General features: G+C 41.8%; 1 protein-coding gene across 1 annotated transcript in view; it reads left to right on the top strand.

The window, feature by feature from the left end:
* The first annotated feature begins 589 nt into the window (after positions 1–589).
* CSRNP3 (cysteine and serine rich nuclear protein 3) overlaps positions 590–26,230 on the top strand; it is a 162,874-nt gene continuing 137,233 nt past the window's right edge. The window contains exon 1 of the mRNA XM_040357832.1: positions 590–786. The gene's annotated coding sequence lies outside the window, so the exon portion shown is untranslated. The remainder of the gene's footprint in view (positions 787–26,230) is intronic.

Genomic DNA, 26,230 nt, shown 5'->3' with positions numbered 1-26,230 from the left:
GACTGCAGTAAAGCTATAAAGGACTGATAGAGATTACTACTATCAACCCCTCTTTAAAAATCAATGATTTCATATTCCGCTCCCTACAGCCCCCTTAAAATTGACCTGTGCCACATCTGATACTTCTCTTAGCAATATTCATTATGAAAGATCAGAGGAAAAAACATAAAACGAGAAAAGGAATGGTCAAAACAGAAAAACGTGACATAGTCAGCATGAATAACCATACCAGTTAACCACTTGAAGCCAGTCTAAAGAATATGTTTCCTTCATATGACTTGAGTAAATACCGAAACACAGCCTACTGTCTGCAGGGGCCCAGTGGGCCACACAATGTGTGCCAGAGGGATGCAGGTTGGGCATCGGGATATATACAATCGCATAGAAAGCATATCTTTTTTTTATAGGGTATACATTTAGCATTTTATTTAAGGCTAGGCTGTGTTTTCTCATATACAGAAGGCCCCCGCTTTCATTAGCCTTCTCTGGTCCTGTAATTTTTTTAAAGCTCTATGATCAGAGGGATTCTTCCTCTCTCACAGACAAGTCCCATGTGATCAGATAGGCAGCAGCGGCCAGTCAGAGGCTGTGCAGTGAGTCGCACGCAGTAGGAAATGAGCTTTTGTGTACAGTGCAGAACTGATGCAGAATAACACAGCGCTCAGCGTAGCAGGCACTGACTGAGCCAAGGCAACACAAGAAATCATCATCATCTTCTGTCGAAATATATTACTCTAGGTCAATGTAAACGCTACCACCGCGTCACCATTATACCGGCTGATCCTGGTAAGTCAGATTTGCTTGCATATTTGTATTTCTTTTCAGCCAATGCTTTGTGCGTGCAGCACTATCACCTATTGTATGCATCGTTAATGTACTACAGAGCAGAGGTTGACCGGCTTGTATGGTTAGAATGAGATGGCAATCTGGAACAATGCCAGAAAGATGAACTGTACATGCTGTGTTCTTCAAGATTAAATCAGGCAGCTGGCAAAAGTGAACGAGGCATGGTATAAAACATTCACATAATACATCCGCCACCAATTTAATGGGTTTCTTTTCTAGAATAAATATTGCATCCACTAGCTAAATTCTTGGCATATTGTATCAAATGTCTTTAGTCAAAAATGAAATGTTTCACATTGGGTTTTAGTTCATGTTTTAATATTAAATGGTGTATTAGATATTCCATTTTCCTTCATACAAGCCCAAGAACATGAGATAGAATGATAGATAGATAACCGGTCTAAATAGCTCATATGTAGATAGATATTTGATAGATTGTAGATAAAAATGGGTAGAAACGTGCGGCTCATTAAGTATCTCTTTATAAGCATTTTAAAATGTGGAATTTGTTTAATTAAAATTCCATTCAATAATGTTATCCGACAATTTGGACTACAAACAAAGCTGGACTTGGGCCTGATTCACACTTGTGCAGGTTGCAGTTTGCATATTGCAGATGCATTTTGCGTTTTTCAATACACGTCTTTAACCACTTAAGAACCGGAAGGATTTGCCCCCTTAATGACCAGGCCATTTTTTTAAGTGCTGCATCGCTTTAACTGGCAATTTTGCGGTCGTGCCACGTTGTACCCATACAAAATTTACTGCATTTACTTTTTTACTTTTTTCCCCTTAAAATAAGGGGAAAATCGTGGGTGCGCAATATATGGCGATACCCGCTTCCCGCGCTGAGTTTGAACTGCGCCGCCAACATATACCGAGCGCAGTACACTCGGGTACATTCGGCCAGGCTTGGCTTCGTTCGCGGTCACGCTCTAGCCTTTATGCGTGAGAAGTGTACTGGCCGAGTGTACTGCGCTCGGTATTTTTCGGCGGCGCAGTTCAAACTCATTGCGGTGATTCTACCCGGAGACAGCGCGGGAGGACACCACCGAGGCCGCAGACGGACGTCGGACCTGCCGATGGACGCCGGGCAAGACACCGACGAGGGGCCTTCAAACTGTAAGTATTTATTTTTTCCCTGAAATTTCCTTTCCAGGTTGGGGGTGCGCGCTATACGCGGGTGCGCGCAATACCCCGATAAATACGGTAAGTCCTTTTTTTCCAACAAATAGGGATTTCTTTTGGTGGTATTTGATCACCTCTGCAATTTTGAAAACAAAAAACAATATTTTTAACTTTTTGCTATTATAAATATCCCAAAATAAAGTAAAACAAGTAATTACCTAATCAATTTAAGCTGATATGTATTCTTCTACATATTTTTTGTAAAAACAATAAGCGTATATTGATTGGTTTGCGCAAAAGTTACAGCTTCTACAAAATAGGGGATAGATTTATGGCATTTTTATTATTATTATTTTTTAACTAGTGATGGCAGTGATCAGTGATTTTTAGCGGGACTGTGACATTGCGGCGGATAGATCAGACCCCTTTAACACTTCTTGGGGACCAGTGACATTTATACAGCGATCAGAGCTAAAAATAGCCACCGATTACTGTATAAATGTCACTGGCAGGGAAGGGGTTAACACTAGGGGGCGATCAATGGGTTAAGTGTGTCCTAGGGAGGTGTGAGGGGCAGTGTAGTGACTGGGGGAAGAGACAGATTGCTGTTCCTAATCACTAGGAACAGACAATCTGTCTATCCTCCCCTGACAGAACGGGGATCTGTCTGTTTACATTGACAAATCCCTGTTCTGCCTCTCTCAGGAGCAATCGCAGGTGGCCAGTGGACATCGTGGCCACCGGCCGCACGCATCCGCTCCAGTGCCGCTCCGCGGGTGCCCCTAGAGGTCTTAAAGCACCCGACGTACCACAACAGCGATTCGCCTAGGAGAGCCAACCTACCGTAGTATAACTGTGGCGGCTGGTCTTTAGGTGGGTAAACCAGTGAAGTCTGTGCAACTAAAAACCAGGAAAAAACCCTGGCCCCTTCCAAAAAAAGGAACAGATATCAACTACATCCATAGGAAACCATGTTAAATGGACTGTAGTGTGTTTATGAACTAAAAAATGCATAGGTGTGAACCAGGCCTTATTACAATTCTGTTATATACAATTGTTCTTAGTAGTATGATTAGCATTTTTATTATCGTTGTATTATTCGAACATTAAATGTATGACATAAGGCTCAGTTTACAAAGATAATGCACCAGCATAAGGATCCTTGGCCCAGATTCACATAGAATTGCCCTGGCGCAGCGTATCAGAGATACGCTACGCCGCCGTATCTTACCTGGCTCTAAGTTGAATGCAGGAAGATTTTGCGCCGTAAGTTAAGGCGGCGTAGTGTATTTCTCGGCCATATTTCAAATTGGGCGGGTAGGGGGCGTGATTCATTTAAATGAAGCACGTCCCGGCGCCGATTGAAATGCGCATGCTCCGTTCCTAAATTTCCCGCCGTGCTTTGCGCGAAATGACGTCGCACCGACGTCATTTTTTGAACTTAGACGTGAGTTACGTCCTTTCCTATTCACGGACGACTTACACAAAAAAAATAAAACAATTTGACACGGGAACGACGGCCATACTTTAACATGGCAAGTCTATCTATACACCACGAAATAGCAGCTTTAACTATACGCCGGGAAAAGCCGACTAGCGACGACGTAAGAGAATGCGACGGCCGCGCGTACCTTCGTGGATCGACGGAAAAAGCTAATTAGCATACCCGACGCGGAAAACGATGCAAACTCCACCCAGCGGGCGCCAAAGTATTGCACCTATGATCCGAAGGCGTACGAAGCCGTACGCCTGTCGGATCGAAGCCAGAAGCCGTCGTATCTTGGTTTGAGGATTCAAACTAAAGATACGACGCGGCAAATTTGAAAGTACGCCGGTGTATCAGTAGATACGCCGGCGTACTTGCTCTGAGAATCTGGCCCCTTATTTTCAGAAAAGTGACAACTATTTTCAGCTGTCCAATGAGATTTGAATATTAGTCACATAGCTAAAATACAAATCTATATCATCATATATAAGGTGAATTTAACAAAAAATATTGCTGAATAGTTATGAACATGGAATTCCCCACAATACACATAAATGGACACAAAGACATCTAGATATATTGCACGTATGTAAAGAAATATCCTTGTACTCATGGTCCAGCATGGGATTTTGATATTCGATTACCCATTGATGCTGAGAACACCAGATGAAAGTTGAAAAAAAGCTGGTAAATTGATGTGCAAGAGGGGAATTATGGCAGAAAACGAGGTGATTGTATATGTTAGCAGTGTGGGAGAGGCTTAATGTGGTAATAAACCCAAAACCCCAAATTTTATATATTGCAGCTCATCAATCATTAGATGTGGTGGTTGCATTCGTTTTCTTTTTTTAGGCTTCTGCCCTCTGTGTTTCACCTGGTGATCTGGCCAGTAACACACATCTTGTATTAGAGTGCCCCAGAGGCGTATCTAGTGAAAATAGCGCCTATGGCAAGCACTGAAACTGCGCCCCTGTCGAAACATTTGAAATCCATCTTTCAGATAACCTTAACAAAAAAAACAGCTAACAAAACTAGTGATATTTATCATCCCTTGTGATACCTTGGGTAGTGACATACCTTTTTATGGAGAAATCTGGGGTTAAACCCCTGATCCCTCCTCTGCCCTCCAAGGCTAGGTAAATGCAGAACCAATACTGGAAGTAATGAAATCTTCATCACTTAAGGCCTCCGTTTTCACAGAGGAGAGGGAGAAACTGATGTTCCTCTTTCTTCTTTGTGCACTGCCAATTCGACCAGATGGAATGGGAGAGCCTGGGAGAACAGGGGAGGGCTGTGGCTGAACGTAGCAGGGATAGCACTGACATTGTCCATTAGCAAAGGTGCTGAAAAAGGAGATCCTGCCTATGCTTGGGAGGAGGGAAGAAGAGACCCTTACCCTGGTAAGTGCCTTGCTGCCCAGCCACTCAACAGCGCCCCCTTCGTATGGCGCCCATGGCACTTGCCATAGCTGCCATACCCTAGATACGTCACTGGAGTGCCCCCACTCTGGATGGAGGAGCACAGGGGGCACCTTTGGACAGCAGCATTGTCAGTCTGACGGGAGAAGAGTGTTACATGCACTGGCAGATTTACATACGCTCACAAATTGAAGCCAAATTCCACCTAAATTTTTTTAAGCAGTTACATTTTTGGGGATAAAGGCTTTACACATAGGCGTGCACACCCAAATCACCCTGTGGGGCAAAGATTCCCCCTGTTTAAACCCCTGATATTTCACCAAAGCCCTCCAATGGGGCTCCTTAAATTTTTTTTCATTAAATTAAATTGTAGAAAATATTAAAAAATAAAATAATTAAAATAAAAACTACTGATGCAATCCATTTCTCTATTGACACTGTCAGTTTATATGCACACACACATATATGTTTCAGCTTTGAGGTGCACACCCTAATGCAATGGCCTATAAACACTGATGGCTTTACATTAATAATCTTTGTAAGTACCCCTGTCAGCAGTAAATGGTTTGTCTCAATGCTCCAACTGCTACATCTGATAGCTTGTTCTGTTGACAAAGAACAGACTTACTGGCCAGATCACCAGATGAAAATAGAAGAAAGCCTAAAAAAGAAAAAACTAATGCCGGTCACATCTAAGAATTGGTAGTCTGTAATATAATAAATACAATGGTAGGTGGGGACTCAGGATGGATCGATTGAAAATTGGTTATTGGGGTACACAAGGATTAGGTAGAGGTGGAGGATTAGGAGAGGAGTAGGTTTGGAGGGAATAAAGGAAAGGAATAGTAAGAGAGAGTAAAGTGAGGGGAAGAGAACAGAGAGATGAGGAAGAGAAAAGAAGAAAAAAAGTGGTACGGGAAAAAGGAGGGGGTGGGGTTTGGGGCAACGGGGTGGTGGATAAGGGGGTGGAATGATTTTTCAATGTGTTTTAATCATTAAATTTATCATTCCAGGGATGGTAAACTCATAGGCATGCGCACAGGGTGTGTCTGGGGTACCTAGGCACACCCTAATCACCCTGTGCGATGCAGATTCCCCCTGCCGAACCACTGTGGCAGCTGAGGCTACAGAAAAAGAGACTGTGGAATCTCTGTCCTCAGTACCTTTCTCTACTATTTCACCAAAGCCCCTCAATGATGCTCCTTACAAATTGAAAAAAAAATAATAATAGTATACAAAATTAAAATATTGTAAAAAAAAATAGAAATAATAATAAAAATAAACTGACACCATCCACTGCTCAACTGACACCATCCACTTCTCTTCTGTGCACGTGTGTTTGAACTTTTGGGTGCACACCCTAATGCAATAGGCTGCGCACACCTATGGGTATGTTTTTAAATAGTTTCATTGGCCCAGTTTGGATCAATGTACCTATGCAAATACCATACCTGTGGGATCCCTCTAAAAGCTGGAAATCACTGTAGTAGACACAGCTGTCATAGTGATTTCCATTTTCTTCCAGGTCCCTTGTTGAGCAGCTGATGCATTGTGAATAGAAGAGGTAATTCGCTCGGCATGGACACCATTCAGAGAATGCTTCGCAATTTTTAAATGAATGCAAAGTGTTCTGTGATTGGACGAGGTGGAAGGTCAGACATCACCACCTGGCATCAAGTATTATATTTAAAGCAAAAATAAACTGAATGACTAAAACCTTATTTAAAGTGTTACTAAACCCAGGACCCTGCATTCACTATATTTGGTCTCCCACAGTACATAGAACTTTGAAATGCAAGTATTTTAGTAAATATAAACTGCTTTTCTTATCAGCAGTATATAGCAGTCTTGTGACTGGTTAAACCTTATAGGAGGAGTTTTCATACTGCACTGGCTGACCTATCAAGATCCAGGACCCCTGACCCTCTGTCTGGACAGTGCTGATTGGCCCTGTGCTGATCACATGCACTCAGAAAAAAACTCTCTGGCAATACACACCAAACTGAGCATGTGCAGCCTGACTACAGTAACTCTGTTTTATCCGGACATGTTTTGGAGTCAGTAAAAAAAAAGGAGGATCTCTACATATAGCCTTTTTTTTTACACAATGCAGACGAGTAACCCCTTAGGTTCCACAGTGTGCATAACAAGCATGGTTTACTGCATATACAGGCTGATTGTACTGTTGTGGCTTTAGTAGCACTTTAAGTTTCAACCTATTCGAGCAGTTTCAAAAGTAATGTTTAATATTTATAAATCTATAGCTTTAGTTAACCACTTCCAGAACGCTGCATGTATATGTACGTTGGCAGAATGGCACGTACAGGCACATTGGCGTACCTGTACGTCCCTGCCTAGATGTTGGTCGGAGGTCCAATCGGGACGACGGCGCGGCTATTCGTTTATAGCCGCCCATCGCGATCGCTCCCCGGAGCTGAAGAACGGGGAGAGCCGTATGTAAACACAGCTTCCCCGGGCTTCACTGTGGCGGCTGCATCGATCGAGTGATCCCTTTTATAGGGAGACTCGATCGATGACGTCAGTCCTACAGCCACACCCCCCTACAGTTGTAAACACACACTAGGTGAACCCTAACTCCTACAGCGCCCCCTGTGGTTAACTCCCAAACTGCAACTGTCATTTTCACAATAAACAATGTGATTTAAATGCATTTTTTGCTGTGAAAATGACAATGGTCCCAAAAATGTGTCAAAATTGTCCGAAGTGTCCGCCATAATGTCGCAGTCACGAAAAAAATCACTGATCGCCGCCATTAGTAGTAAAAAAATTAAAATAATAAAACTATCCCCTATTTTGTAAACGCTATAAATTTTGCGCAAACCAATCGATAAACGCTTATTGTGATTTTTTTTACCAAAAATATGTAGAAGAATACGTATCGGCCTAAACTGAGGAAAAAAAATAATTTTATATATGTTTTTGGGGGATATTTATTATAGCAAAAAGTAAAAGATATTGCATATTTTTCAAAATTGTCGCTCTATTTTTGTTTATAGCGCAAAAAATAAAAAACGCAGAGGTGATCAAATACCACCAAAAGAAAGCTCTATTTGTGGGGAAAAAAGGACGCCAATTTTTTTGGGAGCCACGTCGCACGACCGCGCAATTGTCTGTTAAAGCGACGCAGTGCCGAATTGTAAAAACCCCTTGGGTCATTTAGCAGCATATTGGTCCGGTCCTTAAGTGGTTAAAATAATTTCTGGTGATCCTGCCATGGAGGTCCTTGTTCTGGTACTATTCTTTCCCTATCTCCCAAATGTGCTCTTGCGTTGTCACTTTGTCAAACGGACTTCCAAAGCAGAAGACATGCGGTCACTTTATCATGGTTCACTGATGATCCATCCTTAGCGTATTTTTGGCATCCCCTTAAAAATTGTATAGTGGTTTTGTATGTATTTTCTTTTTTATGTATTATTATTGTCAGGATTAAAAAAATATATATATAAAAATTATATTTCTTTTTTTTTGGAAAGGTATACAGCACATGAACGATTATATATTTATGTTGTATATTTTATTTAGACAGCAGCTGTAGCAACTTTGCACATCTGTAGGTTAATCTATTTATAATGTACAAAAAGAATCATTTTATTTATAGGCTCTGTAGATGACATTTACATACACAAATTAAGGATGACTCATCCCAGTGACGCACAGGGGTTGATTTACTAAAGGCAAGTGGGATGTACACTGTGCAAGTGCAGTTTCACTCTGCTATGCCATTTACTCCAGAGGTTAGCAAATGAGGTAGAATAGATAACACATATACGTGAGTTGTGGATGCTGCACACCCCAATTTGTAGTATTAAATGGAGGAGCCCTCAAGGGTTTTTTTTTTTAGCAGCATGATAGTTATTTGAAAAGCAAAAGATGTTACGTAAAAAGTTGGTATTTATTTATTAGTTAAATAATATCAAAAATATTTTCCATAATTACATAGAAGTCATAAAAAACTGTTCTGACCCTAACATTGACAACATACTCATTCAAAAATTGGAAAACTACACATAACTCATGTTATGTAAACTCTTTAAGATTTTGTAGAGCTTCACATAATCCCTACGCGTTTCGACCTTTCTTGGTCTTCTTCAGGGATATAATTACTATGTGAGAAAGAAAAGGTTTACAAATTATTATGTTTATAGATACATTGTTTATATAATTTAGTATATTCGAACATTGTTTATATAATTTAGTATATTCTAATATAACAGAGTAGTATATATATCTACCACTTTTAAATGAGGAAGCCTCAATGGTCCCGGATTGTCCAAATGAGAAAATGTGGTAATGCTTCACTTTGCAAAGAACACCCAATCACATGCAAAAAAAGAAAAAAACAATTTTTTTGCTTGCACATTATTGGACGATGGAAGTCTAGCGGGGCTTCCCCTCATTTACTAAGCTCTGGAACAAATGCCCTTGCAGAATGCAACTGCATTTGAAAGTGCACAATCTATTTGCCTTTAGTAGGTCAACTCCATAGCAAAGCACTGTGGAGATCATTTGCTAAAACCAAAGAGTGCAAAATCTGTTGCAGCTCTGCATATAAACCAATCATCTTCCTGGTTTTATTGACAAAGCATAATTGAACAAGTTGAAGTTAGAAGCTGATTGGCTACCATGCACAACTGCACTCTCCAGTTTTATTATAATAACCCCATTATTCTTAATAAAAAGTTTTTCCCTTGAGTTTTCAGGCCTCGTTCCCACTTTGCACGCATAAAAAATGGAATGTAAATGGATGGAGGCACATATTATCATATGTATGCCTCATTTAACCACTTGCTTACTGGGCACATAAACCCCCTTCGTGCCCAGGCGAAATTTCAGCTTCCGGCACTGCGTCGCTTTAACTGACAATTGCGTGGTTGTGCGAGGTGGCTCCCAAACAAAATTGACGTCCTTTTTTCCCCACAAATAGAGCTTTATTTTGGTGGTATTTGATCTCCTCTGCGGTTTTTATTTTTTGCACTATAAACAAAAATAGAGCGACAATTTTATAAATATATATATATATTTTTTACTTGTTGCTATAATAAATATCCAATTTAAAAAAAAAAAAAAACTATTTTTTTTTCTCAGTTAAGGCCGATACGTATTTTTCCACGTATTTTTGTAAAAAAAAAAAAAAAATCGCAATAAGCGACTGGTTTGCGCAAAAGTTATAGCGCCTACAAAATGGGGAACAGAATTATGTTTTTTTTTTTTTACTAGTAATGGCGGCGATCTGCGATTTTTATTGGGACTGCAATATTGCGGCGGACGTATCGGACATTTTTGACACAAATTTGGGACCATTCACATTTATACAGCGAACAGTGCTATAAAAATGAACTAATTACTGTATAAATGTGACTGTCAGGGAATGGGGTTAACACTAGGGGGTGAGGAAGGGGTTAAATGTGTATCCTGGGTGTGTTCTAACTGTGTGGGGGGAGGGGGGTGACTGGGGGAGGTGACCGATGCTGTGTCCCTATGTACAAGGGACACAGATCGGTCTCCTCTCCTCCGACAGCATGTGGAGCTCTGTGTTTACACACAGAGCTCAACGTCCTGCTGTGTTACCGAAGAGCGCGTGTACCCGATGGACATAGTGGCCGCCAGGTACACGCATCGGCTCTTCAGCGATGCGCCGGGACAGTGTTTACCCGCTGCGCGCCACCCAGAGGCACGCGCGGGTAATGCACTTTAAATGACGTCCAAAGACGTCCACCCGGCACTTGAGAGCCGCGCTGTTGACGTCTTTTGTCAATAGCGCAGGTCTCAGGTGGTTAAAGTACCAACCTTCTTCCCCCCTTGCTCTGCACACATGCATAAAAAATTATGGGGAAAAAACGTGCAGATTTCACTTGTAGAGACATCGGTTTACATAAATTTTCATGTGCACGTCAGTGAGTTTCTATGCACGTTGACATCGCCTGTATATGAGTTGTCCAATAAGCACACATACATGCACGCAAGCTAATTCATCCCAAATGTGTGCACTAGGGTTAGGGCAGACCTAACTCATCAAACCATGTGTAAGAAAAATTAAATTACACTTAAGCGTCTGAAAGCCTTTCAAAAATGTTTTCACCCCCCCAAAAAACATGCTTGTACAAACGTAAATACATGTGTTGGGGGAGCCTACGCATTAAAACATTGATTGGGATACATGTTACATACCTCCGTGCACACAGGAGCGAGAGCAATCATTTTAGGCCCATTATTCACATAGGCTGCCTTTAAACTGATGGCCTGTATTGACCTTTAAAGCATCACCTATGTTGGGTATCTATATGCTTGCCGCAACCTCATCTTTTATAGTTTATCAACCATATGGGTCATTTATTGCGTTTGTGTGCACTAAAATTAAAGTTTAACTAAAGACAAAACTTTTTTTTAGGTTTGGATAGGATGCAGAGAGATTAGAACCCCTGTCAGTTTTTATTGCTGTCTGCACCCCGGGGAAAGAGATTCAACCTCTCTTTTTGTCCTGTTTACTATTATCATTGAAAGTGAAAGCAAAAAAAAATCCTACATTTTGGGTTGCCCTCAGAAAAGTAATAGAGAGGGAATCCTAAAAAGGGTGACACTAGTTCTGGTGACCTAGTGGTCCCCAAGAAATTCCCTTAAAGCGGAGTTCCACCCAAAAATGTAACCTTTGCTTTTCAGAATCCTCCCCCCTCCGGTGTCAAATTTGGCACCTTTCAGGGGGGAGGAGGGAGCAGATACCTGTGTAATCCAGATATTTGCTCCCACTTCCAGGCATAGGTTGTCACGGCGACCTACGCCACATCCAGTGCCTACTCTGTCCCCCCCCCCCCCGCTGTCTTCTGGGAGTCCCAGAACACAGCAGGGACCAGTGGGATCGCGCAGCGCAACTCGCGCATGCGCAGTAGGGAACCAGGAAGTGAAGCCGCAAGGCTTCACTTCCTGATTCCATTACCGAGGATGGCGGTGCCTCTACCTGATAGCCGAGGGACAGATCGGCTTAGGGTGCCGACATCACAGGTGCCCAAGACAGGTAAGTGTCCATATATTAAAAGTCAGCAGCTGTAGTATTTGTAGCTGCTGACTTTTAATTATTTTGTTTTCGGCGGAACTCCACTTTAATTTGCAAGGATTTCCTCTCACTTCCTGTTTGACTATTGGACAGGAAATACAGAGAAATCTCCACAATGGGACATGGGCGGTGAAAAAAATCTGACAGGGGTTATATCCATAGGTGTGCGCAGCCTATTGCATTAGGGTGTGCACCCCAAAGTTCAAACACACATGCGCAGTCGAGCAGTGGATGGTGTTAGGGATGACATTGGTGTCAGTAGTTTTTTTTTTTTTTTTTTATAAAAAAAAAATATTATGAACAAAATTATTTAAAAAATAAAAAAAATGTATTTCTTTTTTACAACTTGTTTTAAAATAATTAATAATTACCGTATTTATCAGCGTATAACACGCACAGGCGTATAACATGCACCCTAACTTTAAGAACACACATGCGCATTCGAGCAGTGGATGGTGTTAGTAGGGATGACATTGGTTTCAGTATTTTTTTTTTTTTTTTATATGTTATTATTATTTTTTTTAATAATTTTTTCTTAAAAAAAAAAAATATATTATGAACAAAATTATTTAAAAAATTAAATAATATTTTAATATTTTATTTTGTTATTTTTTTACAACTTAAATAATTTTGTTCATAATATTTTTTTATGAAACAATTACAGTATTTTTAAAAATTGTAAAAATGTGCTAGAGGGGGCATTGGTAAATTAACAGAGAACGGGACTGAGGACAGAGATTTCGAAGTCCCTTTCTCTGTAGCCTCAGCTGCCATGGGGTTAAGCAGGGGCAATCTGCATTGCCCTAGAGTGATTAGGGTGTGCCCAGGCACAGCTGGCACACCCTGTGCGCACGCCTATGGTTATAACCTTCCCTTACTCTTTCCAAATAAAAAAAAAAAAGTTTTCCCTATAGCTCTTCTTTAACTTTAGTGTATTTTTTATTGAAGTCTTGTGTTTCATAAAGTGTTGCTCTAATATTGTGACATAAAAAATTGGAACTACCACTATTTTATTCCTTATGGTCTCTGTATTCAGAAAATATATCATGTTTGTTTCAACAAATCTTCGGGCCTAAATAGATTTTTTGAACAAAAACGCAAACATGCCTCTGGTTGTGAAATGGTAATGCATGTGGTGAAAATTCCCTTTACAAACAATATTCAATCAAGTGCAAGCAATTTTTTTAAAAAATTAAAAAAATAATAATGGTTTTGCCGCTTGCATGTGAGCACAGCTTTGTTAAAGCGGGAGTTCACCCAAATTTTTTTTTTTAACATTAGATTGAGGCTCATTTTGTGAAGGGGAATCGGGTGTTTTTTTTTAAATCGAAGCAGTACTTACCGTTTTAGAGATAGATCTTCTCCGCCGCTTCCAGGTATGGTCTTCGGGACTGGGCGTTCCCATTTGATTGATAGGCTTCCGACGGTCGCATACATCGCGTCACGAGTAGCCGAAAGAAGCTGAACGTCGGTGCGGCTCTATACGACGCCTGCGCAACAAAGTTTGGCTACTTTCGGAAAATCGTGACGCTATGTATGCGACCGTCGGAAGCCTGTTGGAACCCTGTCAATCAAATAGGAACGCCCAGTCCCGCAGCCCATACCCGGAAGCGGCGGAGAAGATCGCTCTCTAAAACGGTAAGTACTGCTTCAATTTACAAAAAAAACACCCGATTCCCCTTGACAAAATGAGCATCAATCTAGTGTTAAAAATTACTTTTTTGGGTGAACCTCCACTTTAAGTGAGCTAAATTAAAATTCCCTTTTGCCAAGTGAAAATGTCTTACTACCTTAGTAGCTCAACCCTAATCGTTTCTTTAATAAATTGGAATTCAGCTTTGATGCAGGTACACACTATTGAATCTATTGAAGTCAATTTTAAAAATGGCAGTAAAATTAATGTATAAGCAAAATTGGGTTTAGCGATTTCCAGCACACGATAGCCAAGCTGGGAGCCGTGCCTTCTTTCCCATAGATAAAGGTCACATGACTGTCTGTGAATACTGAATCTGCTGCCATAGCAACAAGCATCTCTCGTACATAGGCATAGCATTCTGTGCAATATATAGACAGGTAATTAGGAGGAGCTACACAAAAGACTGATTCATTAAACAGAAAGAATATTTGAATCCAAAGTAAATGTTAGTTGTTAAAGTAGATTTCCAGAGAAAACATTGGGATAAGGTTAGGCTTTGTTCTACCGTGTGTATCACTGTTGGGGAGATTTTTTTCTCTAAGGACGAGGAAATTAATAGAAATGTAAAATGTGACAGTTGTCTCTAGAGTGGAAGGTGAGGGGAAATCATAAGATGTCAAAAGCAACCCCCGATGGGTCTTGTTGGTTGATGTTGGCAGGAGGAAAAGGGAATCTCCCCAACAAAGGCACAGGCACCAATAAAAACCAGACAGGGGGGTAGATTCACGTAGCTGCGCTTTAAGTTACGGCGGCGCAGCGTATTGTATTTACGCTACGCCGACGCAACTTACAGGAGCAAGTGCAGTATTCACAAAGCACTTCCTCCGTAAGTTGCGGCGGCGTAGCGTAAATGGGGCCCGCGTAAGCGCGCGGAATTCAAATGTGGAAGGGGGGACGTGTTTTATGTAAATCGATGATGACCGTCCGTGTACATATCCCAGTGTGCATTGCTCCCGAGTATGCCGCAACAATGTATTGGTTTCGACGTGAACGTAAATTACGTCCAGCCCTATTCGCGAAAGACTTACGCAAACGACGTAAACAATTCAAATTTCGAAGCGGGAACGACGTCCATACTTAACATTGGCTGCGCCACCTAATAGCAGGAGCAACATTACGACGAAAACGACTTACGCAAACGACGTAAAAAACTACCGCCGGGCGCATGTAGCGCACTAGGTAATTTGCATACTCTACGCTGAAAACGACGGGAGCGCCACCTAGCGGCCAGCGTGAGAATGCACCCTAAGATACGACGGCGTAAGAGACTTATGCCAGTCGTATCTTAGGCTAATGTCGGTGTATCTTGCTTTCTGAATACAGAAAGAAGATACGCCGGCGCAGATTTGAATTTACGCGGCGTATCTATGGATATGCCGGCCTAAATTCTCTCTGAATCCGGGCCAGGGATTCTAAATCTTACCCTTGATATTTAGTAACTAAAAAGAGATTTGTGAAGGGCATTAGCACCCTAAGGCCTTATGTACACTACTGCTAAACTGAAAGGGGTTATAAACCCTTGTGTTTTTTCACTTTAATGCATCCTATGCATTAAGGTGAAAAAACACATTGCATTGTCCGACCCCCCCAGCCCTCCCCCTTTTACTTACCTGAGCCCTGAACTTCCGTCGGCGGGATCCCGCGTCGCTCTCTCCACGGCTTATTTTTTTGGATAGATTGATAGCAGCGCAGCCATTGACTCCCACTGCTGTCAATCAAATCCAATGACGCGTCGTCGGGGAGGGGCCGAGTTATACTCTCGGCGGCTATGGATGCCAGGTGTATGACACGGAAGCGCACCCGCAAGATAACACCCTCAGAAAAAGGGCTTCCCAGAGGGTTTTATCTATTGCGGGGAAGAGCCACGAGAGCCACCGTGGGAACCCAGAAGAGGACGATTGGGGCCACTCTGTGCAAAATGAACTGCACAGTGGAGTATGACATGTTTGTTATTTTAAAGAAAGAAAAAATTAACCTTTAATATCACTTAAACTTTAGGAGCGGATCCCGAACTCTCCTTTATGTCATCTTATGTGTACATGCAGTACATGCAGCCCAGATCCTCCGCTTCTCGGGTCCCTCTTCGATGCTCCTGGCACCTTAGATCCGACGGCGTACTAAGACATATACGCCAGTCGGATCTAGCCCAGCTTCAGGCGTATCTTGTTTTGTGGATACAAAACAAAGATACCCTGGAGCAACCTAGAAGTTACACGGCGTATCAATAGATACGCCATCGTAACTGCTTCGTGGATCTGGCCCTTAGACTTTAGAACCACTTTAAATAATGTTGATTTTAAAATGTACAAAGCAGGTGTATAGCAAAGAATGAAAAAGCGGTCATAAATAGAAATTATAATCAAATTGAATAATGATTGTATTTTATGTACTGAAATTAGTGGTAACACTCTGAGCCACTGTATAATTCTTCTCCATTCTATACGCTTCAGCCTAAGCGTTGCTATTCAATGGTGATAAAATCCTAGTCTCCAGAGTAACATGAAATAAGCAGTTATTTGTGCTGGAGCACTGAATATACTCGGCACCCTATGGGGCTAGTGGTCTTTTTTCTGTTCTAAAGAGCATTTAAACTGATGAGGATAACATTTCCTACTTTTTACCGCACCAGGGGGTAATGCAATGTGACTTTTAATGCACCATTTTTTATCCCGCTTGTGAAAATGCTATATGTGTGAAGCAGTTGACAACATAATTGACCTCCTCAAAAATGTGATTTTCTATACCATATTATTAAGACCATTTCATTCCTGCTGGCATTGACAACCAGAAACTACAGAGCTGCCAATTGCCCCCCAATTGCTATCCACGGTTTAAGATTTTAAAGATTGCTCTCTGGAAATTGTATTACTGGGAATTTTCTTGTTGATTCCCATCGATCAATTGAAAGCCCAACTACAACCAAAACTGTTATTTTTAGCTTTGGATGGGTTTTTGGTTTTCTTTGCATGAGAGATTTCCCCTCACTTCCAGTCTTGGTGGCCACACAATGTTCGTTCCTTTTATCGCTCATAAGATCTCTTCTGTAGTTTCCATGTTTACTTCCCACCCAGGGCCGTCTTTAATATTGATTGGACCCTGGGCAAAACATTTCTTGGAGTTTCGCTCTCCACCTGCTTTGAGGCATGCAAGAAATAGCAGCTAGACTCAAAATCCATTGACTGAATCAGATCAGGCAGCGATTGGTTGCCAGAGGTTACAGTGTATCATTACAGCTCACTGACTGGTTGCTAGAGGTTACAGCACACATTAAGGCTCACTGATTAGTTGAGAGGTTACAGCACATGATTTATGCTTGTTGATTTGTTACTAGAGATTACTGTACATCAATATTAATTAATGGATAACACTAGACATCTCAAAAAGGCATGTGCTTTAACCACTTAAAGGGGTGTTCCAGCCTGTGTTTAAGTTTATTAAAAGTCAGCAGCTACAAAAAGTGTAGCTGCTGGCTTTTAATAAAAAGACACTTACCTGCTCCATGGTTCCAGCGACGCGCCGACCGGGGCTCCGCCCCTCGCCCCCCCTCGCCGGCGTCTTCATTCCTAGTGTGGGCACCCGGCAGTGACAGCTTTCGGCTTCACTGCGCATTCACTGCGCATGCGCGAGCGGCGTGGCGCCGTCCGTTTGGACAGGTGCTCGCCTACAGGGAGGGGCTGCAATAAGGCGATTAAGCTATTCGCCTTACCAGCCCCTCAGCGGAAGGAGGAAGTGGGACAGAAAGTCCCACTCCTCCTGAAGCCCCCCCCCCCCCAAAAAAAATTACTTGCCAAATGTGGCATGTAAGGGGGCAAGGAGTGGATTAAGCGGAAGTTCCATTTTTAGGTGGAACTCCGCTTTAAAGACCCCTTCACGTCAATACAGTATATGTCAGCAGAAGGGCACAAGCACGTACCTGAACGTCCTCTTTAAGAGCCCAGCCGCGACCTGGTCCGAAGCTCCGTGACCGCGCCCGCGGGACCCACGGATCCGATCGCTGCCGGTGTCCCGCGATCAGTCACAAGAGCTGAAGAACGGGGAGAGGTGTGTGTATAAACACACCTCCCCGTTCTTCTGTGTGGCAGTGACACCGATTGTCTGTTCTCTGATATAGGGAACGACTATCAGTGACATAACACCTACAGCCACGCCCCCCTAAAGTAATAATCACTCTTAAGGCACACTTAACCCTTTAGCGCCCCCTAGTGATTAACCCCTTCACTGCCATTGTAATTTTCACAGTAATCAGTGCATTTTTATAGCACTTTTCGCTGTGAAAATGACAATGGTGCCAAAAATGTGTCAAAAGTGTCCGATGTCTGTCATAATGTCGCAGTCACGAAAAAAGAAAAAAAACGCTGATCGCTGCCATTACTAGTAAAAAAAATAATAATAAAAATGCCATGAAAATATCCCCTATTTTGTAAAACGCTATAAATTTTGCGCAAACCAATCGATAAACGATTATTGCGATTGTTTTACCAAAAATAGGTAGAAGAATACGTATCGGCCTTAACGGAGGAAAAAAAAAAAGTTTTTTTTTATATCTTTTATGGGGATATTTATTATAACAAAAAGTAAAAAATATGGATTTTTTTTCAAAATTGTCGCTCTATTTTTGTTTATAGCGCAAAAAATAAAAACCGCAGAGGTGATCAAATACCACCAAAAGAAAGCTCTATTTGTGGGAAGAAAAGGACGCCAATTTTGTTTGGGAGCCACGTCGCACGACCGCGCAATTGTCAGTTAAAGCGACGCCGTGCCAAATCACAAAAAGGGGCAAGGTCCTTAACCTGCATAATGGTCCGGGTCTTAAGTGGTTAAAGCAAAGGCACCATATGTGTATATAAGAGCTTGATACAGCGACCTGGTACATCCAATATTATATCTAGCGGTCTTGCACTCAGTGGGGGGGGGGGGGGTTTAATAGAAAAAAAAACTTTTTCGGATTCCCCTGTAAGAATAAATAATGCAGTAAAAAGCATGTTATTGACAATAACTGCTTCCATTGCTCGCACACAAAGCTACACAAGTGAGGCCTTGCTGTTGGATATGTTTTTTAGGAAAAGTGATACATCCTCTGTTACAGCGAGACTGTATGTCTTTATACCCCGCTCAGCTGTTACACAGTTATTAAACACACAGTAACATAAATCGGAGTGATGCTTTCACATTTGTGTTCCTCAATACGGCTGCTTCTGGAGGATAATACAAAGCGACTTTTCCATGGGCAGATTGTGCATGTATTCCCCTTTGTCTGGGCATGCATGTTCAAGCTGTCGGAAAGTATCAGGCTGTTGTATTTGTACACGCAAGTCTAAAGCCATGCTGAATTGAAAGTGCATTAGCTCCAGGTACTCCACACGTATATAGGAGTCAGACTGCCTCTTTGTATTGTTAAAGGCTTCTTGATAAAGACTATTAGACTGATAACAGCATTTCTGTGTTGTTATAGTGAAGTAGTGTTTCAGATGGCTCCAAGAGGAAGCTTGTATATCAATAAATAATTTATTATTCTCAGGACTAAAAATGGTCAACAAATAAATAAAAAATTATATATATATATATATATATATATATATATATTTTATACAGACACGTGCAAGCGCGTGCGCGCACACACACACATATACTGTGTGTGTATATATATATATATATACACACATATACACACACACACACACACATACACACACACGCACATATTGTATATATATATATATATATATATATATATATATATATCTACTGTATATACACAGGAAGGAAGGAAGGAAGGAAGGAATGTAATGATATATAGCTCCCCATATTATACTGATTTGCTGTGCACAGCAATATGTGTACTTCCAGTTGCACTTTATTAAAGGGGTTGTAATGGTACAATTATGTTTTCCTAAATAGCTTCCTTTACCTTAGTGCACTCCTCCTTCACTTACCTCATCCTTCCATTTTGTTTTTAAATGTCCTTATTTCTTCTGAGAAATCCTCACTTCCTGTTCTTCTGTCTGTAACTCCACACAGTAATGCAAGGCTTTCTCCCTGGTGTGGAGTGTCGTGCTCGCCCCCTCCTTTGGACTACTGGAGAGTCAGGACGCCCACTAACACACAGCTCCTTTTTTCTATCTGCAGTAAGGTTGATTTAGTTCGGTGGCCGATCTTTCAAGACCAGAGCCGCCTCGCTTTGGAACCTTCTCCCGTTGCCTTTGAGGAAGTCCACTGTTCTTAGTACCTTCAGAAAGGCTCTGAAAACGTTCCTCTTTGGGGCAAGTTGATTATGACCACGCCTATTAAACTGACCTGGCCCCTCCTCCCCTCACCCTATGTCCCCCTCACTCCAAACCCCCTTGCTACCATTTGTTTTTATTGTTGATATTTTATATGTTTCTCTTTTCTTTTATGTACACAAGCTATCAGTTCGTCTATGAAGTCTTTTTTTCTTTCTTTTCTTGGATTGCTTTTTGGTCCAGAATAGACCAGCGGACCTCCTTCCAGCGCTTAGACACATCCTTCAGGGTGTATGTGGCGCTGTAAAGAAATATTAAAATCAATCAATCAGAGAGCATCCTGGCTCTCCTGTAGTCCAAGGGAGGGGGCGAGCACGACACTCCACACCAGGGAGAAAGCCTTGCATTACTGTGTGGAGTTACAGACAGAAGAACAGGAAGTGAGGATTTCTCAGAAGAAATAAGGACATTTAAAAGCAAAATGGAAGGATGAGGTAAGTGAAGGAGGACTGCACTAAGGTAAAGGAAGCTATTTAGGAAAAAAAAAAATTGTACCTTTCAACCCCTTTAAGTGCTGTAGTGCAGAGATCCAAATAGATATATACAAGAACTTAAATAGAGTACATACCTAGAAAATTAGATGTTTCATAGGAAGGCCTCTTTCACAAAGTCATTGAAAGGGAGGGGGGCCCTATGAGTTCTCCCTAGACACAGTGCCTGAAATAATATATTGATCCGAATAGCTCAATACACATGAGTGCCTAGCTGTGTCCAATGCTACAAGCCTATTTATTTCCACTGCAGACTTCTACTGGGATTACTCCAACACCCAGGGGGATGAGGTTTGGAAATGTAGAGATGCTGTATATGGTGCTCTTCCATAGCCGTCAACTGCTTTAAGGGATCGATTTACTCAGAAGTAATCTTCATCCTTCACTGGCCTTACTATAATCCCCCTAACCTGATTAGGTATTTGCAGAAAACATAAGCTAAGATTTTTTTTAGGACCGATTTACTAAAAACACCTTGTGCAGACGTGTTTTGCAGTCCATTGTTCCACGTAAGTCACCATGTTAGGCTAAAAGAGGCTTCAAGCTGCCATGGCAGCATTTTCATGTGCTAATCGAAATGCCATTCCAATTATACAATCGTTAAAATAATGCCCACACATCCAACATATGCGTCCACTCACTAGTACCAGCACAATGACCCAACTGTCCCAGACAGCTCTCAGTCTCTAGTGCAGGGCTCGACAAATCCTGGGCGCCAGGTCGCTATGGCGACTAGAAATGGTGTCCTGGCGACTTGGCTTGGAAGGTGGGCAAAAAAAAATAAAAAATTGCGTCCGCTCGTGGAATGCCGACAAACTTTTACCCTTTAAAATCTTCATAGGCGACATTTAAAAAAAATCTACAGGTTGCATGTTTTGAGTTACTGAGGAGGACTAGGGCTAGAAGAATTGCTCTTGCTCTACCAATCGCGGCGATACCATACATGTGTGGTTTGAACACCGTTTACATATACGGGCGCTGCTCACGTATGTGTTTGCTTCTGCGCGCAAGCTCGTTGGGACGGGGTGCGTTTTCTGGCTCCTAACTTTTTTAGCTGGCTCCTAGATTCCAAGCAAATTTGTCAAACCCTGCTCTAGTGATTTTCAAATGTCTAAATTATATAGCAGGGGTTCATTCAAATCATATTTTAATTCTTAATTTCTGGGGCTATACTGCCATACTAAATGTACAACAAACCAAACAGAACGTGGAAGAAAGGGATTTAAAATGACTACCCCAGAATATGTAGAATGAACAACTTTACATCCAAGTATAAAAAAAAAAATAGCAAAGCTTTATTACAAATAATTATTAAAAAACAACATTTTAAAAGTTACATCCAACACGGATGATACAAAGTATATATGTCTTCAACTTCAAGAAACAGTCAACATGTTTTGTGGCTTTTTTGCTTCATCAGGACTGCAAGAAAGCTTGAAACTATGTACCATCTATGAAGTTAAACAAAGTTAACAATATGTAACTTTTAACCACTTAACCCCCGGACCATATTGCTGGTCAAAGACCAGAGCACTTTTTGCGATTCGCCAATCAGAAGGGAGAGACCCAGGAGAGCCTTGGGTCTCATGCATATCGCTGCATCGGGATCAGGCTTTAAGGGGTTGTAAAGGTTCATTTTTATTTTCTAAATAGGTTACTTTGAGCTAGTGCATTGTTGGTTCACTTACCTTTTCCTTCAATTTCCCTTCTAAATGTTTGTTCTTTGTTTTCTTTGTCTGAATTTCTCACTTCCTGTTCCTCCTCAGTAAGGTGTTCAATAAGCTGTTCTAAATGACTTTCCACCGCTCGGATGATGGTGGAAAGCTTACTGAGGAGAAACAGGAAGTGAGAAATTCAAACAAAGAAAAAAAACATTTAGAAGGAAAAGGTAAGTGAACCAACAATGCACTAGCTTAAAGGAACCTATTTAGAAAATAAAAGATGAACCTTTACAACCCCTTTTTTTTTTACCTTTGTGCATGAAAGTAAAACATTTTCAGCCTTTACAAACACTTTAACAGATTTATGTTCATTTAAATTTTCTATACGATGAATAATCAAAGTTCACCCAGTCTTTCTACACTAACTTGGCAAAACAGTCATCCGGTGCCTTCACCTATTACATCTAATAAATGGTGCATGACCAACGCAGACACCATGTAAACATTAATAAAAAATGTCTAGCACTCCAAGAGTAGTAGATATCACATTTTTACCGAGATCTTAGTAGCAAAATATAATTCATACAGTAGAAAATACTGTATGAAAATGTTTCTGAGACACAGATGTCTCCATGACTCTTTACTAAAGCTGAATTGCAGGTTGGCTTTTTTTTTTTTTGTAAATATTTTATTATATCTTTTCATGTGACAACACTGAAGAAATGACACTTTGCTACAATGTAAAGTAGTGGGTGTACAGCTTGTATAACAGTGTACATTTGCTGTCCCCTCAACATAACTCAACACACAGCCATTAATGTGTAAACCACTGGCAACAAAAGTGAGTACACCCCACAAATTGGGCCCAAAAATGTAAATATTTTCTGTGGCCACTATTTTTTTCCAGCACTGCCTAAACCCCCTTGGGCATGGAGTTCACCAGAGCTTCACAGGTTGCCACTGGAGTCCTCTTCCACTGCTCCATGATGACATCACAGAGCTGGTGGATGTTGTTAGAGACCGTGGGCCAGATCCACAGACGAAGTACTTTCAAATTTCCCGCGTTGTATCGTTGTTTTGAATCCTCAAAACAAGATACATAGTTACATAGTTAGTCAGGTTGAAAAAAGACACAAGTCCATCCAGTTCAACCACAAAAAACAAAATAAAAAAACACAGTAAAATCCTATACACCCAAATCCATACCCACAGTTGATCCAGAGGAAGGCAAAAAACCCCAGCAGAGCATGATCCAATTTGCTACAGCAGGGGAAAAAATTCCTTCCTGATCCCCCGAGAGGCAATCGGATTTACCCTGGATCAACTATACCTACAAATCTTAATACTCCGTTATATTCTGTACATTTAGGAAAGAATCCAGACCTTTCTTAAAGCAATCTACTGAGCTGGCCAGAACCACCTCTGGAGGGAGTCTGTTCCACATTTTCACAGCTCTTACTGTGAAAAAAACCTTTCCGTATTTGGAGGTGAAATCTCTTTTCCTCTAGACGTAAAGAGGCATCTGGGTTAGATCCGACAGGTGTACGTCTTCGTTCGCCTTCGGATCTAAGATGCAATTCTTCGGCGTCCGCTGGGTGGCGTTCGTGTCGTTTTCCGCGTTGGGTATGCAAATTTGCGATTTACGACGATCCACGAACGTACGCGCGGCCGTCACATTTTCTAACGTTGTCTGTAGTCGGCTTTTTCCGGTGTATAGTTAAAGCTGGTATTTTTCGGCGTATAGCTAGACTTGCCATGTTAAGTATGGCCTTCGTTCCCGCGTCAAAATTTTAATTTAAATTTTTTTTGCGTTAGTCGTCCGTGAATAGGGATGGACGTAACTCATGTCTAAGTTAAAAAAATGACGTCCTAGCGACGTCATTTAGCGCAATGCACGTCGGGAAATTTTGGGACGACGCATGCGCAGTTCATTCGGCGCGGGGACGCGCCTCATTTAATTGAAACCCGCCCCTAACCCACCCAATTTAAAATCCGCCACTAGAAATACACTACGCTGAGGATTCGAATATACGCCAGGTAAGGTACGGCGGCGTAGTGTATCTCTGATACGCTGCGCCGATCTACATGTATGTGGATCAGGCCCCTTGTGCTTCTCCATCTTCCGTTTGAGGATGTCCCACAGATGCTCAATAAGGTTTAGGTCTGGAGACATACTTGGCCAGTCCATCACCTTTACCCTCAGCTTCTTTAGCAAGGCAGTGGTCGTCTTGGAGGTGTGTTTGGGGTCGTTATTATGTTGAAATACAGTACTGCCCTGCGGCCCAGTCTCTGAAGGGAGGGGGATCATGCTCTGCTTCAGTATGTCACAGTACATGTTGGCATTCATGGCTCCTCAATGAACTGTAGCTCTCCAGTGCCGGTGTCTTGTCACATTCTGCTCCCCATCAGATTGCTCCGGAAGTGACGTTCCGTCGCCACCATCTTGCTACACCCCACACTCCTGCGCAGTAATGATAGAGTGAGAAGGGGGCAAGCGGACATCTTGTTACACCCATCAGAGTTTTAGATTTCACAGTTATTTTCAACACAAAACGGAGCTTATATGCTTAAATACATTATTTTGAAATGTTAAATTTGAGGTCTTCTGTCACATTAGCAACCATGTAAGGTCAGCAGGTTTGCTGCTGATTTTAAAATTTAACATTTAAACAGTCCGTCGGATTTCCAAATACTGGCCCGGTTTCAGATACAATTGTGTATTCATCGGCGGGCGTAACGTATCTCAGATACGTTACGCCGCCGTAACTTAGGGCGCAAGTTCCGTATTCATAAAGAACTTGCGCCCCAAGTTACGGCAGCGTAGGGTATGTGGTCCGGTGTAAGCCCGCCTTATTTCAAATATGGATGATGTGGGCGTGTTTTATTTAAATTAATTGTGACCCCACGTATTTGACGTTTTTTACGAACGGCGCATGCGCCGTCCATGAACGTTTCCAAGTGCGCATGCTCCAAATTACGCTGCAAACTGTCAATGCTTTCGACGTGAACATAACTTACATACAGCTGTATTCGCGAACGACTTACGTAAACAACGTGAAATACGACGCTGTTCGGTCGTTTCCGACGTCCATACTTAACATGACTTACCCCTGCTTTATGAAGGGTAACTTTAAACGACATAAAAAAAAGCGCTGGGCGGACGTACGTTTCTGAATCGGCGTATCTACCTAATTTGCATATTCAACGCAGAAGTCTAGGAAAGCACCCCTAGCGGTCAGCGTAAATATTGCACCCTAAGATACGACGGCGTAGGAGACTTACCCCGCTCGTATCTAAGCAACATTGAGGCGTATCTGATTCTATGAATCAGACGCCGAGATGCGACGGCCCGCACTCAGAGTTACGACGGCATATCTGGAGATACGCCGTCGTAACTGCTTTCTGAATCCGGGCCACTGTATTTAAGCATTTAAGCTCCGTTTTGTGTTGAAAATAACTGTGAAATCTAAAACTCCGGTGGGTGTAACAAGATGTCTGCTTGCCCCCTTCTCCCTCTATCCTTACTGTGCAGGAGTGTGGGGTGTGACAAAACGTCACTTCCGGAGCATTCTGTGATAGGGAGCGGAATGTGACACTACACCGGCAGCACTCATGTAGCCCCAGACCATGACACTCCCACCACCATGCATGACTGTAGGCAAGACACACTTGTCTTTGTACTTCTCACCTGGTTGCCGCCACACACGCCTGACACCATCTGAACCAAAATAGTTTATCTTGGTCTCATCAGACCACAGGACATGGTTCCAGTAATCCATGTCTTTAGTCTGCTTGTCTTCAGAAAACTGTTACTGGACTATGAGGACTCTGTTTTCTTCTTTTTGGTTGACATACCATATCCATTCGGGGAACATACTTGCCTTAAGTTACTGTTTCTGGATTCTTGGCCGTTTTTGACTACCTGTCATGGGTATCATTTTCGTCCGGTGAGTAGGATACCTACCTAATAGCTGGTGAAAGGAGACACGCTTTTCTTTGGAAACACAATTGATTTTTCATTGTCACGTTTGATGAACTAGCAAATATATTGGCACTTGGTGGTGGACTATTGGAGTCATTCATTCACGTACTTGTTTGTGTATGTTATTTTTGAAACATAATTTTTGTAACACATTTATTTATTTATTTTTCGT

Source organism: Rana temporaria, chromosome 6, assembly GCF_905171775.1.
Source record: "Rana temporaria chromosome 6, aRanTem1.1, whole genome shotgun sequence".
In the NCBI taxonomy this organism is placed as follows: domain Eukaryota; kingdom Metazoa; phylum Chordata; class Amphibia; order Anura; family Ranidae; genus Rana; species Rana temporaria.
This window is presented reverse-complemented; position numbering and strand designations above follow the sequence as displayed.